Here is a 13,622-nt window from a genome sequence, read left to right as displayed (position 1 = left end):
TGTAGAGGAGTGCAATGGGCATCTGACTCTATTATAGTAGAGAGTTGCTGACTTTGTCACAGACAATGAAATATAAGTGCCCTGGATTCCACCGGACATGGACAGCCATCAGGCCTTGAGGCAGCTGGAGGGACAGTGGCTGTCTCAGGTTCTCTCCTGTGCTTTCCCGGATAGCTTGTCAAGTCAGGTCAGCCGTGTAGGAGCAGAAATACACTTCCCTGGAATTGCCCGCACTTCCACAAAAGGTGGGTGCAGGCAAAAGTCTCCCAAATGGCAGCCCTGGAACAATTTGGATCCTATTTTTTCAGCTCAGACTTCAACATGGTGGGAGGCTCCTGATCTGATAGGGTGCTGAAGAAAAGTCTTTCTTGGAGTCAAAGTAGAGGAAAGGTAATTAGTGAAGTCAATATTCATCTTTACCTTATATATGAGTTTTATTGATCTCATGTTCTGATACATGCACATGTATTTGATCTTAGCACCATTATTTATTAAAATAAGAAGAAAACTGTAATCTCTTCACCAGCCCTGCCCTATATTACCTGAACTACATCTGCATGGAAATTTTCTTATTAGTAATGTTAAGAAATCCAGGCATGGTGAATTGGACTCTGATTTTAGGAACACATCACTGAATGTTCCTTCGTGGCAAAGGAGTCCCCAGCATGTTCCAGAATCAGGAATTTTCAAAACTAGGAGATATCCTTGGGTGTTCATGTACCAAGAGGGGAGGCTGGGCAATGGAGTGAGGGGACCTTAAATAATTTCCAGAATGGATTAAATGACTTTCAGAGCTTAGTGAAATTGCCACCTGTCATTGCATTTGGCAGGGAAATACAGAAAAGATTTGGGATTAAGCTTCTGCATTGTATCCAGGAGAGCCATCTCTGCAAAAGGAACTTTTGTTTCAATTCTATTCAGATCTCCAGTTTGATCAGGCTGGGCTTATGTGTCTGCCTAGAGAGAAGGTGTGTGGTTACCCTGGAGGTTTTATGTTCTTCCGAGCCCACGTGCAGGGTATTGTACATGAAAGGAACTTCTGGAATTCTTAAATTTCTAAAGCCTCCATTTAAACCTGGAGGGTTCGTACTTATCTTATCTCTAATTGGGCCCCTACTCTTGGTGCTTGGGTAACATATTGCTCATACCTTGGGCATTGTCATTAACAGATGAGGAAGCTGAGGGTGACAGATGCCAGGTAGTTTTCCAAGGTCATGAAGTTAGTAAGGGATGGAGCTGCTATGGAAATCCAAACATATCAAATGCCTGACCCATGCTCTGTGTCTGTCAGGCCAAAGCAAGCTTTGCTATAAGTTTCTTCAAAAGCTAGGATCAGAATGGGAACAGAGATCAAGGGGAAACAGAGTTCAGCCAACAATTCAGTAAAAGATAATGCATGATATTTTCAGAGAGAGGACAGACGTGGGGGAAAAAACAAAGCTTTGGGACATAAGGTCTTTGTGCATTTCACAAAAATGCAGTTGAAAAGTGGAGAATATAGTCTCCTGGGTGTTTGCAGCCATTTTGATAAAATTATTTGTCCATGTAAATACAATTTCAATTTTTCTTCCCCTTGTGATAGAGAGCTACATGTTGACATCATCTTAAATTTATCCTTGGCAGTACCTGGCTTTACCTGCATTCTTGGTCTAACCTCACTGGAGGCCAAGGTGTAAAGGACTTCCTGATACATATACATTTTTCTTTTGAGTTTCTGGTGCCAATTAATTGTGCTGCACAGTGAGTGGCCTGACTGTAGAATGTAGGGTTGAATTCAAAAACTCTACTATCTCTACTTAGCAATTGGGTTTCTAGTTTCTCTTTAAAAGTACTGATACACTTGCATTCATGGTACCCTGTCAGAATGCCAGCTTTTCTGGGACTCTGTCACAAGTTCACAGTGTAGGAGAAGGGGATGGAGGTAGATTCAGAGCTTGTTAGATTGGATAAGCCTGTTCCTACCTTGTGCAGCAAGTTATGGATTCCCTGATTTCATATCAGAGTTACATGGATGACGGTGGGAACAGAGCCACTGTGGTAGTTTGGGATGTGTGATCTGTTGGCAGATCTTGTCTGCTTTGCGAGGCAGTGGGAGACATGAGGGAGGGCCTATATTCCTGTGAAGTTAACCGTTCTGACTTACACAGTTACTAGATGGATCCACTCCATATCAGCTACTGATAGTGAGACAAGCATATGCACCAGCATTAGAAAAAGCAGTAGGCCTTTGAAGAGAATCAGGACTTAGCATGGAAAGAGATTTACCTGGACAATTGGAGTAATTGTTCCTGGGACAGAGGATTCATGGTGGACATTAAGAGGCTGAAAAGAAGTCCAAGTAGCATCCTCATTGAGTACTGAGGCTATAAAAAAAAGAACAGGTTACCAGGCAGTGAGATAAATATGAACAAGAAGGAGTCTCAGACATTAAAAAAATTCAGAAATTAAAAATTAAAAACTCATTAAAATAATTTTATTTCTTATTTATGCTTTTATTCAATGGTTCTGCTTTCCATAATGGAAATGTACTATTTTTTATTCATTTCAATGAAGATTGCTAAAAGATGTAAAGCCTTGAGTTTCATTTCTTTTTCATTTTATTTTTTAAAATTTATTTTTTATTTTACATACGGTTTTAATATTTTTGTAACTTAGTTTTTGATCATCAAGCTTTTACCAACTAGCCAAAGTTATTTTAATCATCGATTTCATTATTAATCACTGGAAAACACTGTAGGCTACCTACAATGCAAAAAACATGCTAAAAATAAAAAGAATGTGTATCAGCGTCTTTTTCTGATTCCAAATTCACTTGCCCTTTATGGATCTTTAGCTGAGTTAATAGTGTTCTGGAACTACATCCTGCAAACATTAAGAAATCTTCAGGGCCAGGAAATATTATGGGTATTCCATAATTCAATATGTACGGTGAAACAACGCTCTTGATATATTTGCTATTTTTGAAGGGAAGGGAAGGAATTTCATTCTGACCAAGAAGCTGCTGACCAAAGAATTATGGTTTGAGTAGCAGGTGCATTTTTCACTTTGGGAAATAAGATAAGCTAAAGAAATAAAAGAGATTTGAGCTCTTATTTTACACAATTTCACTTACAACCTTAAAAACCGCCTTTCTTAATAGTTTTTCTTTGCCAAATTTAAAGCAAATAGAATGGAACCTAAGATGAAAACTGCAGGGTAACAGGAAAGACAGGGAAACAAATATCTTGCTCGGAATTGGAGGTAGTACAAGAATGACAGGGAAGAGTGGTAAAGACATTGAACATGAATCAGTGTGACTCTGGTACTGTGATGGGGAATAGGTACTGATTGAGGATAAAGAGAAGTATAAAGCATGGAAACCGAGGGTTCTTTTTTCCATTCTATATGCCATGCTTTAAAACACTGTTCTCATTGCTATAGTGGAATACCAAGTCCTTTGCAGAAGAAGGGCGGAGCTCTAAAAAGACCAACGGAAACAAGTTTAGAAAATGACTCTGAAAGTACCTGAAAGAATTTAATGCTTCGAAACTCAAGTAGAATCAGGTTAAGGTCAAGAAATCAAAATCAAACAAGCCCCAAACCAGTGAAACACTGAAAAATTTTTAATGTATTCAATATAAAAAGAAGCAAGGTTAATTTATTAACTATTTGCAAACACGGGGGAGGGCCCATAGCTGGATGGAGTAGGCTGTTTTCCCTCCACCATGAGAAGAACTGCAGGATAGGGACTGAATTGGAGCAGGGAAGAGTTAGGTGCAGAAAAGTCATTTCCTTGAGTGATGCTATGTTATTAGATACTGATATTTTCAGATGGAGATTATAGAATTGTCTAATTCTATAGTTGGAGGGGGCGAGGCGAAGAGAGAACTATTCATGTCTGTATTTGTCTGGATTGGTTTTTTTTCCCCCAAAACCAAACTCCCAAACAAAGAACTCTGCTAATTGTTAGTAAAGAACCCAGACACACAGGTCTAGCATTCTTGGAAGCTGACTCTTTGGGAGAGGTTTAGAGACGGAGGAAGGTGAGTTCTGGGCATGTGGTCCTGTGAGCACCAATCTGAGTGCTGCAGTTCAGACTAGACACATTTCAAATTTTCAACAGCCCACATGTTGCTAGCGGTTACTGTGTGGACAGTGTGTGGACAGTGCAACGCTGTGGTCTGCCTGTATTTATATTTTAATTTTTATGACATGTTGGTTCAAAAGTCAAATTTTGTTCTTTCTAAAATGAGCTAGCTAACTCATTCTTTCCTTAAATAAAATAACTGTCTCTAGTTTTCTACTTCACTCTTTGAAAGTTCTTAATAGTTGTTTTATATATAAATGAGTAGTTTTGTAAATCATCAATTATTGTGAAATTCCAGTCTTGGAAGAATAAATACACAGTCATACTTCAACTGATGGAATTTCAAGGGAATAGCATAAGGTCCAAAGAAAGTCTCCTTTCTGAGCCTGAAAGGGCCATAGGCCCTGCATGGTTTAACCTAATCAATGAATTTTGCTCCTTGCTTGTGTCTATCATGACAGTTCCAATTCACTAAAACAGTGTCCTAGCCCAAAATAATAGTCATGATGACGATGATTAATGTTTGTTAAGCTAAGTTTTAAGCACATAATCCTATGTTCTCTGAACACTATTGCATTAGCTCTCACATAACAAAAGATAGGTTCTACTTCTCTCCGATTTTAGTGATTAGAAAGGTTTAGAGTCACTTCAGATTATATAGGTGATAAGAAACAAAGCAGGGATGCAAAACAAGAGCTGATCTAGCTCCAAGGTCTGCATGCCTAACTCCAACAGACACTGCCTGCCTTCTGTCATGCCCCTTGGCTCCCCATCTCATGTCATCCTTGACTCCACTAGAACTTTCCCAGTTAGCCTCCTTCTCTCAACCTGTGAGATCACACTCATAGTCAGTGCCTCATAGATTATGCTACTTTTGCAGTTTCTATGAAGGAATAACTCTCACAATTCCTATAACCCTCTAGTTCTAACTGGAATGTAGCGGCCCCACAGTCTCACTAACCTGCCTCACTCTGGAAGACACCATCTACAGATCCATGCACACTTTCCGCAGTGACACTTTCTAAGGAATGGTGGCCAGTGTTCAACCAAGGCACACCCTTGGCCAGAAAACCAAAGCACTTCCAACACTTCATTTCTCTTTCCTCCTTTTCTTCCTCTTCTGCAATGTCCCCAAAGCAGAAAACATCCCACCTTGGGTACAAGAGGACTTGAATACTTAGCACTCATCTTAGGGAAATCATTACTGATGCATTTGTGTCTGAGTTACCCATAGTTCAGTGGGTGTTTGGAGACTGCATTTGTTTCCTGAGGCTACTGAAACAAATTATCACAGCTTGGTAGCTTAAAATAATAGAAATTTCTTCCCTCACAGATCTGGAGGCCAGAAGACTGAAATCAAGATGTTGGCAGGGCTGCACTCCCAGCAAAGGCTCTAGCGGAGAAGCCCTCCTTGCATCTTCCAGGTTCCGATGGCTCCTGGCATTCTTTGGCTTGTGATGGCATAACTCCAATCACCGACTCTGTCTCCACAGGCCCTTCTTTATGTCTCTGTGTCCTCTCCTATTCTTATAAGGACATCATTGGATGGACCTAAATCCTGAGTGATTATAGCTCTAGATCCTTAACTAGTTACATCGGTAAAGACTGTATTTCCAAAAAAGGTTACATGCTGAGGTTCTGGGTGGACATGAATTTCGGAGGGATACTATTTAACCCATTTGGGAGCATTTGTACCATATGGAGCCTTCTCATGTATGCCCACAGTGCACAGTATCAGCATTTCGTGAAGATAACAACATTTTCCCCCTGAGTGTTGCCATGAAGAAAGATAAAGGGAGGCAGAAAACTCTAAAGGTCATGGATGACTAAAATTGAATTGAAGGCATAAGCAGCCTCCTTCTGACCTGATTGTGCTCTACACAAGGCGCTCACCTCCAAGCAGCAATATGTGACAAAACTTTACCAGCAAATATGAATTTCAAAGGAAACCAAATATAAATTCCATCTCTTTCTTAGGAAGATTTCAAATGATATTCTTGGTTAAGTTTATTACCCCCTCTAAACTCCTGTAGTACTTTGTACCTCATTTTATTTTATTTAAAGTTAACATTAACCTAGTGAATATGTACCACGGGCAAAATTGAAAATATTAACTAAATAAACTAAAAGGAAAGATTGACAGGAGAGAGACTTTATGGGATGGGGCCCCGAAGACGAGGATGGGGATATAAACAGGTAGGACATTGTCCTCAGTGGAGTTGCTAACGGGTGGGGAAAAATGGACACAGAAAAAGAGAGAATTAAGTGAAATAAGGAAGGCACTGGAAGTGTTTCCTTAGGAGGCAGTCACCCTCTGGTTCTTTATTGGAACTTGGCATCATGTAACATTTGCTTCTTCTAATAATGCTTCTGGGTCTGGCAGCAGGAGAACCCTCTTACAGTCCTGCCCTATTTCTACATTATCCTATAGTTGGTCCTTCAAGTACCAGTTTTAGCCTTTCTCTTATTAGTAGTTCTTAACAGGAAAGCATATTAGGATCAATGTGAGTGGAGAATCTTTGTGGGTACACATAACTGGGAAACAGCGCCCAGTGATTCTGATAGTCTCACATATCTGCTTCACTGAGAACAGACAGGGACAAGGACTTTCTTAGTGGTTATCTTTGCTCTTTCAGAGCATGTAATATGAGGCATTGTCATGGAAGGCAATGAATAATGTTTGCTGTAGGAATGAACCAATGGATAATTAGAATCCTACGATTTCAACGATGAGGCAATTCCCTGATAATTCTCCCTTAGTTGCTGTGGTTGGCCAGCTCTTAAATGTCCCACAGATCCCTGTCTCCCACTATACATGCCCTTGTGTAATCCCCTCCCCTTGAATGTGAGCTAGATTTGCTGACTTTCCTCTGATGAGTAGAATTCAGCAGAAGCTATGTAATGCCACTTCCAAGATCTGGTTACAAAAAGACTGTGGGTTCTATTTTGGGCATCTCTCTCTCTCCTTCCTTCTGATTCTTTCTCAGGGCTCTCACTCTGGGGAAATCCAGCTGCCTTGTTTTGAGTAGCCCATGGAGCCCCCCTGGCAAGGAACAGTTGTCTCTGGCCAGCATCCAGCAACAAGACTTCAGTCCCTGGAGGATAACCACGGGGGAATTGAATTCTGTCAGCAGTTACAAGAATGAGTTTGGAAGTGGATGTTCCCCACCACTGAACACTACAGTGACTGCTAGTCTGGCCAAGAGCTTGACAGAAGGCCCCTTGCTGAGCTGAGCCTGGATTCCTGACCCACAGAAACTGTGAGATAATAAATGTTGCTGAAGCTGCTAAGTGTTGGGGTGATTTGTTATTCAGTAATAGATAACATGGTTGCTGACTTCCCCCAAGCCTAACTCAGATGCCTCACATGAGAAACAGAATCGCCAACCAGGGAGGGAACCTTAGAGATCATGGATCTAACTCCATTGTGCGGATACAAAGACTCAGGCTCAGAGAAGGTGTATGACCCGACCAGGGTGCACATCAAGGAGTGACAGAATCAAGGTGACGGGTTTGGGACACTATGGACACCCAGGGCTCTGTTCACTGCTCAGCAGCTACTTCAGCTGAGAAATTGGTCTTTGCACCAAAAGCATAATGTAACAACTGTCACCTTAGTGATATATAGTGAGTATACATCAGCCACAGTTTAATAGTCTACATGTTGGGAACAACATATCAAATTAATTCTGAAAAACGGAATGATATTTAATGTATATTCAAACACTCTATGTCATAAAATATATCATAATCATTATATATTACATACCATGGGTTATAAAATGTTTTTATGATATGAATGTTAATAATAATCAATTATATGTTTATAATCCCCACTTTTAAAAATCTTTCACATATGCTCTTTGAAACAATTCCACAAGATGGGCAATTATTTCTGTTTTACAGATGAGAAAACTGAGGCACAGGCATGTGAAATTGTTTGCCTGCATTCATAACTCAGGTCTCTGATCCCAGGCCCCAGGGACTCTTGCCCAATAGTTACACCCTCTTAGGACCCTCTTCTGTGGGCTGGTGCCATGCCAAGCCATTCCCTTGACATGCTTGCTGTTCTTTTTGGCTGGGCAGCTGTTCCACCTCCATCCTGGTGGCATCTCTGTCATTCCTCTAAGATTATGTTATTATGTTGTGTGAGATAAAGAATATTCTTAAGATTGTATGTGTGTGTGTGTGTGTGTGTGTGTGTGTGTGTGTCCCAGATCTTAATGACAGCAACCAGTAATAAACAGAGGAGTAGAGTAGGAAAGAAAAAGAAAGCAAACATAGTAAAATAGCCTTCCCACTGTGACTTCCACCCAGACTTTTGAAAAGCAGTGTCATCTGTTTTCTCAAAATCAGCAGGAAGCCTCCATGTCTCCTGTAGTCTTTGCTGAAATCCTTTCAACCAGTGGAAGCACCACATGGAGGCTTTAAGAGGTAGCATTTGAGACAGACTCGAGTTAGTCTACTTTATACAACTCTGCTCTGGGATGTGACAGTGGACTTCTGCTCCAAGGCTATAATATGGAACCCAGGACACCCTTTTTTAGCAACAGACTTCTGATGGCCATCCAACTCCAGCCCTCAGTCAGGGGCTGTGCTGTGAGGATAGCCACTTTTGGGAAATGCCAGATACCAAGAAGACACAACACAACACAGTCCACTGTACAGAATTAGCAGTGACCTCTAACTTTACAACAAATTGAAAAACAAACAAATCACCTGAGAGACATTTCCATAAAGAAGCCTGAGATTTTTATCAGGACATCTGAATACAACATAATCTCTTCCTTCTTCCTCTGTCCTTGCTTTTCTCTACTGTGACCCAGTGACCCATAGGCACATCTGCACCTGTGCCCTTCTTCATCTACATGAGTAACACGCACATGTACCCACGTCCTGCACACACATGCATTTACACACCTGTATCCCACATTACTCCCACTCCCTGTTCATTTTAGATCTGAATTTATTAACCACTTCCTTTTTTTTCCTTATGTAATTTTCTGTAAGACATTTCAACAGTTCAGATAGGCTGTCAATTCCATTTTGTTTTTCCCGGAGACCCCCCGTTCCCAGAACCATTGGTGCTCCTGCCCCACCCTGGACTTGCTGATCTCTAGGCTTCCTGCACAGCCATCAACAGGAGCGTCTGTTCGACATCCTCTCGGGAATTTCATTCACAACTTTCCTGTTGAATTCTCACATATATCTTCCACTATTTCGGTATATATATTTTTATTTCTATGGAAAAAATCCTTCAGTTGTTTCTTAAGAAAAGGTGCATGAGAGGTTAGTTTTTGAGACTCACTCTTTTGAAATGATCTGCCATTTACTCTGACTCTTGATTGATAATTTGGCTGGGTATACAATTCAAGGTTTTAAAAAATTTTCCTTCAGAACATTTAAGATACTGCTCTATTGCTTTCTGGTATCCGTTGTAGGTATTTAAAAAATACAATGCATTCTGTTCTGTTTTCAGTTCCTTTGTGTGTGGCATTGTTTAATCTCTGAAAGCTTTAAAAATTATTATTTATCATCTGGTTATCTCTGGGATTCTGGAATATCACAATAATAGGTCTTTTAAATTTTGGGGGGGTGGGGAAAAGGGGAGAGGGAGAGAGAGAGAATCCCAAGCAGACTCCACGCTGAGCGTGGATCCCTGTGTGGGGCTCTATTCCACAATGGTGAGATCATGACCTGAGCCAAAATTAAGTCAGACATTTAGCCAACCGAGCCACCTAGGTGCCCCAATAATATTTCCAAATATGAGCCTGTTTGCACTTTGCTGAGTGGCCCTTTCTATCTACGTATTCATACAATTTTCACAAAAACCTTTGGTAATTTTCTTCCTTCCATGTTGATTGTTTTCTTCCTCTAGAACTTCTAAGTACTTCTTAGGTTGAAACTTTAATATCCTTTTTTCTACTATTTTTACTTTATTTTCTGAGAGAATTCCTTGATTCTCTCTAATTTTTAATTTTCAAGAGCACCTTCTGATTCTTAACTATTCCTTTTTGAAAACTTTCTGTTCTTATTTTGTGAATGCAACCCATTCTCTTATCACTCTAAGGGTATTTCTTTTTTTAGGAGGAAAATTTCTTCAATTTCTTGCACTGTTTCCTTCCTCTGGGGTCCTTTCTACTTTTTGTTGTTTTCTCTCCCTCTCATGTTTTCCTAAAATGACAGGAACCCTTGGCTGTCCATTTCTAAGGGGTGCGGAGAAGAAGGAATGAAGAATTTCTTGGAATCTCTGTATGCACAGGTGAGATTTGTCAGCTGGGACTTCTCAGCATCAGGCAGTGAAGTGTCCATTTAATTTTAAGGGAACTCTTTGGAATTTACTTATCTGAGGGCTTCAGTTTCTGTGGGAAGAGTCCTCCATGTTCTGTGAGCCATAAACCAAGTTGCCAATGTCACCAAAGTGAGCAAATTTTGGAAAACCCACCATTCAGTTTTCTGTTTTTCATTTAATTTCTTCATTTTATGTCCTCTACCAGGTCTGGGATCTCTGAGTTCAGAATTGAGTTCAGTTTCTTCCTTGAGTTCTCATGAAATTAAACCTCCCTTCTTTGGCTTGGGGCAGAGCTGAAATAGGGAGATATTGCTTAATCATTTGATAGAATAATGTGAGGGGAGACCCTTGGGGCCTAGCCACTCCATACATGCAGATTTTCAACCAACCCCTTTTCCAACTCTATGCCTCAATGCTTCTTCTTGCAGTGCTTAACTGGTGGTCTGGTGATCTCAAGGATTCTATGGATAAAATGATTTCTCATCTCTAAGGCTGTTTCAAATATGGCTTCCTCTGGTAAATCAATTACTGCAACTCTCTCTGCCTTCAGTCTTCCCAAGTGACATAGAAACTTCCTGTCTGCCAATCTCTTATCCTTGTGGATAAATATATAATATGTATCTCTATCTCATTTCTTTCATTTTATCAGGATTTTGAGAGTGAGAGGAAGTGTATGTATATGATCAATTTGCCATGCTTTATATGAAGTCTTAAGTGGGCTCATTGATGCTGATCACAAAACAAATGAAGAAACCTAGTATATCCCCTTGGGGGCTAGGAGTCAGAGGAAAGCAGAAATAAGGCATTAGATGCCACACCACACTTAAAAAATCTAGTGGGTGAATGGAGTACATCTAGTTTAACCCAGTAATAGCATTCGGGAGACCCAGGATTAAAAGAATTCATGAAACTTTTGAAAAATCCTTGTGTTTGAAAGTGTTACAGCTGTGTGAAATAGAATAGAGAATCTTGAAAATCTTAAAACTCCAAACTGGAACTATTCAAAATTTCCCATAATAGGTAAGTAGTGGACTGTGCTGTGTTAATGAAAAAGAAGGGGTTTGGGAGAAATTGATGGAAGAGGTCAGGAGAGAACTTTCCCGAGTAATAAGGATGTTTTATATCTTGTTTGCTGTGGTGGTTACGTGGTGGTATCCATTTATTAAAACTCATCCAATAGTACATTCACAGTGTATACAATTGATTGTACATAAATTATGCCTTAAGGTTGATTTAACAATAAAATATTTTATGGATACCCATTACTTTTAAGAAAAAGCACAGATGGATAGTCAAGGTGCTCTACAGATGCTCCTCAAATAACTTCCCTGCTGGTTCTCCTGCACTCCAGTGAAATCTTCCCCCAGCCTGAGGAGTGGTCCATTTTCTCCCAATGTGCTATGCCTTGCTTACCTCTGCATATGAACCCCGGCCTTGTCCATGCTCAGACTGACTCTTGTAAAATGGTTCACATCTTCTCTGCTCCAATTCAAAAAAACCTTTTCTGAGCACTAAAAGATGATTGCTTCTTCTAGTCTCTTATTTTTTTGTATATACCAGTTATTTGGCATTTCCAAATGTCCCGCTTTGAGATATCTCCTTTATTAGCTTGCATTATTCTCACTTCTGTATTGATATTTCACTTTTCATGTGTGCATGCCTTATTGTCTGAAAAAGATGAATTTTCTAGACAGTATGCATCATACATCTTTACATCTTTCCTAACACCTCGCATAATGCCTAACACATAGTTGGCAGTCAATAAATATTTGCTGAATGAAAGATAAGATAATAAATCACGTAGACAATTTTAAAGAGAAGAAACTGGGGATTTTGAAGCTTGAGAGAGAAGGATTTGCTATACCAGTAAGAATTGGTAGGAGAGAATCTTTCAAGGAATATACTGAATTAACAGGATGTCCAAGTCATTTATAACCTGCATTTTGTAAAGGCTGTAAGTTATAATGAAACCGACATAATATGTAAAATTAATCCACAGAACCTATGGGATATGGCACTGCTGAGAAGAGTTTATAATGAGGATATGGCACTTTTAAACTCTAGTGATTCCTGAATTTATTCCCATGGATTTATTGCTAGGAATCCTGACACGGTCTTAGGAGGGAATATCTTGGGCTATATATGGCATTTTTCTTGTTATCTTTTCTCCTTGCCTCAGTGTCATCAAGATAACAAGCACTTCTGCAATTCTAGGTAGGATGTATATGCTGCAAACAGAAGAAATGAATTCAGCTGTAATATATGCTACACATTTATTATGCACAGCTTGTTAGATTCTGATTTCTGATCTGCCATTTTCCCCCAAGGAATATAGACTTCCAGTGTGGCAAAAAATAATATGGCTATTTTATTTTGAAGGGCAGACTATTTATATAAAACAGGGCCACAAATGAACCCATCCATAAGTCATCTATGAGCTTTCTTCTACTCACTCATTAGATGTATTTATTTATGATAAGTAAGTCTTTGTGGTATAGTATTTATTTTTTCACACAGAGAAAAAGTACATGCCCAGAAATTGACGCCACACATACCCACTCAACTTGTGGTAATGAGGACTGTTCTCAATGATTTACTTTGCTGCCTGACAGACAAGAAGGCTGTTTGTTTTATCATTGTTGCCCACACCTATCAACCCTCCCTCAGATTTGATGACTACCCAGCAATATATATATAGCAAATCTCCTCAGGGACTATAATTATTCATCTTTCAGAAAGCCCAAGATCTATAATGGAAAGTGCTGTAGACAAGAGACCGGTTTATAGGTTTAGCTCTAAGCGAAAGACTGATCTGTCTTTATTGGAGGAAGAGTACATTACCATCCAATAAATGAATTGTAAATATTGGAAATGATTGTGTAAATGTATCTGTGACTCAGGAACATAAACACTGTTCTGATATTGCCACGGAGAAAACAAAAGCTGATGCACGTAGTCCATCAGACGCTACCATGATGTGGAATATCCAGGGGCCTGTCATGAAGCCTCAGCTTGTTGTCTTGAGTTATGAATTACTCTTAAATTAATATCCCTACTGCTGTTATTGGCAGTGCCTGATTTCATAGCATTTTTGAGCCCCATAGTCGATCAAGGCACTCAAGCTGTTATTTCCATCAGAGATGAGAGCTTAACATGTCCCCGGTGGCATGTCTCTTGGTTTCCCAGTGAATCTCAAGTTGAACGCGCAATCCACTTCACCCTGTCCTGGTTAGGTACTGCGGTAGGCAACAGTGCATTTTTCAC

General features: G+C 39.9%; 1 long non-coding RNA gene across 1 annotated transcript; it reads left to right on the top strand.

Moving 5' to 3' along the window:
- The first annotated feature begins 245 nt into the window (after positions 1-245).
- LOC123926042 lies at positions 246-5,885 on the top strand. The gene is made up of 2 exons (XR_006815145.1): positions 246-390; positions 5,400-5,885. It is a non-coding gene; the product is annotated as an uncharacterized LOC123926042 (long non-coding RNA).
- The last annotated feature ends 7,737 nt before the right edge of the window (positions 5,886-13,622 follow it).

Source organism: Meles meles, chromosome 1 (assembly GCF_922984935.1).
Source record: "Meles meles chromosome 1, mMelMel3.1 paternal haplotype, whole genome shotgun sequence".
In the NCBI taxonomy this organism is placed as follows: Eukaryota; Metazoa; Chordata; class Mammalia; order Carnivora; family Mustelidae; genus Meles; species Meles meles.
The sequence above is the reverse complement of the archived record's forward strand: the minus strand, read 5'-3'. Positions and strand labels throughout refer to the sequence as shown.